The sequence below is a fragment of the Octopus sinensis genome, linkage group LG10 (assembly GCF_006345805.1).
Source record: "Octopus sinensis linkage group LG10, ASM634580v1, whole genome shotgun sequence".
Classification (NCBI taxonomy): domain Eukaryota; kingdom Metazoa; phylum Mollusca; class Cephalopoda; order Octopoda; family Octopodidae; genus Octopus; species Octopus sinensis.
This window is the reverse complement of record NC_043006.1, coordinates 75,874,254-75,877,399: the sequence shown is the minus strand read 5'-3', so window position 1 is coordinate 75,877,399 and position 3,146 is coordinate 75,874,254. Positions and strand designations below refer to the sequence as shown.

Sequence of the window (3,146 nt, the reverse complement as noted above, 5' to 3'; positions counted from 1 at the left end):
CAACAGTTGCCGACGTCACCTAACTCTAAACCAATAACATTTTACAAACACCAATTGCTGACGTTATCTAACTCTAGACCAAGAAAGTTTTACCTCCGATCAAAACCGAACTTCAGCATTTGCAACAAGATGACCCTTTCAGTGAATCAACGAACTTGAACGGCTGATGACAGTTCCCACACGGACGCCCACCAGGTAGAACGACAAACTTGACCACCAGAAAAACCAGACGTCACCAGTACTTTAACGAATCAAAAATCAGATCTCTTCACAGAAAAAAATTATGAATACACCGGATTCCAAAAACCACCGTTAGAAGCGAAAGTTCCTGCACACGACAGAAAGAGAATCTCAGAAGTTGTAAACCAAACCCTCTTTTTTTACTATCTTCATTTCTCTATTGCTTTTCTCCCTCTTAACTCAGTATAACTGAAACTTTGATATTTATTTCTTGTCGGCAACTACTAACACTATTGAATTTTGTACATTTAAACAAGTTCATCAGCAGTTTTTTATATTATTGACTGTTAGAAATCTTCAAACTTGTCAACATTGAAACTTTTAAATATGTTTTTCTAATTCATAATTCTAAATTTGTCTGTTATGAACATTTAAACTTGTCAACAATGAAACTTTTAAGCATGTTTTTCTAATTCATAATTCAAAAGTTTACCTTTGATAAACAAAAAAATATTGTTAAAACTAGTATATAAGTAAATAAATTTATTTTAAAACAATTAGAAGTTTTTCGAATTTACATGCATTTTCAACAATACGTTTGCCTGTATATAGATATATATATATGTCTGTGTGTGTGTGTATGTGTGTGTGTGTACATATATATGTACCTATATATATTTAAATATATATGTATAGATATATATATATATATATATATATACACATATACATGTGCATGGATATATATATATATATAAATATATATAGCGTGTTCGTGTGTATGTGTGTGTGTGTGGCTGGTCATACTAAATGTTGCAATTTTGAGTTGGTTTCTATCATTTGCATATGCGCCCACACGCCTATATACATACGCACATAACTGTATATATAGAGAAGAGTGGGACAGACAGACGGACGAACTGATACATATATATATATATATATATATATAAACAAGTCAAATTGCGATAAAATAAAATTTATTATTATCGCTGATATATATATATATATAGAGAGAGAGAGAGAGAGAGAGAGAGAGATTGATAGATAGATAGATAGATAGATAGATAGATAGATAGATAGATAGATAGATAGATAGATAGATAGATAGATAGATAGATAGATAATTGTAATCTTCGAGTAATTCATTAAGTTTTGATTTATTCTAGAAAAGCTGGAATGTAGCCCAAATAAGTATAGTGTAGTTAGATTAGATCTGACGCAATTAAAAACCATTAAACCAACTTGCCTGCTGTGCTTATGAGTCTCACTGTCGAACATATAAACGGTTGATCGAGTAACTATACAGGAAACGGTAAAACAAATATGACACTAAATAAAATTTAATAAAAGGCAAATATTCGAATAGCATTTATTGTATCGTAAAGAATATAGGTATACATTTCATTGTGAAAACTACAGAACTGAAATTAAACTATAATGCACCATAGAATTAATTGCCATTTCGGAATTGTTTCAATATCAGAAATTCTTTTCATATTTATTTGACTGCTATAAGACGGATATTAACGATTATGAATTTTAGAATTATAGATTAACTATATTGTGAAACGGTCGTAGAGGTCATAGCACTAAAGTCACAATGTCAATGTGTGTCTCTACAGATACATATATACATACCGACGTGTGTAAGTATGTATGAATGTATGTATATATATGTGTGTGTATGTGCGTGTGATTGTGTGTAGGTGTGTGTGCGCGCCTGTAAGTTTACGTATAAATATTCACAGTTACATATATATATATGATTAAATAATCGTTTAATTAAGAAGATTAATTTTAGAATACGGGTACCCCTACAATGTAATACTGTTCCGTACAGAGATATTCCATTCTTATTTTGTAATGTTCGTTTGTTATAAATTCAGTAAATTTCCTTAGGTAGGTTTGGCTGGCTCAAAACGGTACAAACTCTAAAACAGACCACTGCCAAAATATTATATGAGGATGCATAGTTGACCCCAGGTAAGTAGGTCAACTGTTTTCACCCATACTTCTGAAATAGTTTAAATTATTGCCCCTCTTTTCTTTCATTAACAATTTTCCAAACTCTCTTGCAAGACGTCATTGCCTTGCATTTTTAGCGGACATTCACGAAATATCAAACGATTTATTCCGAGAACAAACTAACGGATGTGAATTCGTACCGCAACGTCATGACTCATCGTAACTTGTCTCTGGTTATGTTATGTTACCGATTTCAAATAAGAATAAAAGGACTTTGTACAACATTACCTACGATTAGAAATTTCAAATTTTTTATGCGTGAGGAAGTAATTAATGAGGTATATTCTCTGAATCATCTTCAGTACTCTTCGATTTGTATTTCAAACTTCTAATCGTGCAATAGAAGTGATCATCTCCCTTATCGCCTCATACCTTAAAAATCATGTTTGAAGTACTGAGGTTGTGAAGACTAACAGTATTCAGACATAGTGTTGGTAATAAACGAGCTGATGTGAGTACAAAGCTACATCTCTTCTAACGCAATTATGCCACTTTACAGAATGATTACTAAATAAATGAGTGTGAATTAGAACTTCAAGCTTTCATCAACGCTAGGAAACAAGATACCTATTTCTTTATTACCCACAAGGGGCTAAACATAGAGGAGACAAACATGGACAGACATAGGTATTAAGTCGATTATATCGACCCCAGTGCTTAACTGGTACTTAATTTATCGACCCCGAAAGGATGAAAGGCAAAGTCGACCTCGGCGGAATTTGAACTCAGAACGTAACGGCAACCGAAATACCGCTAAGCATTTCGCCCGACGTGCTAACGATTCTGCTAGCTCGCCGCCTTGAAACAAGATACCGAAAATAGCTTATGGAATTCGATTGTATTCCAAACCATATGAAGATGAATTACGCAGTGTTCTTAATACGGTTACTATTGTAGAATTCCCTGGAAACACGTGAACGTAATAATTGAGCAGACCT

At 32.9% G+C, this 3,146-nt stretch overlaps 1 long non-coding RNA gene across 1 annotated transcript in view; it reads right to left on the bottom strand.

Annotated features, from left to right (window-relative positions):
• Positions 1–523: 523 nt before the first annotated feature.
• LOC118765173 overlaps positions 524–3,146 on the bottom strand; it is a 23,102-nt gene continuing 20,479 nt past the window's right edge. Inside the window, exon 4 of the long non-coding RNA XR_005001040.1 lies at positions 524–535. This is a non-coding gene — a long non-coding RNA (uncharacterized LOC118765173). The remainder of the gene's footprint in view (positions 536–3,146) is intronic.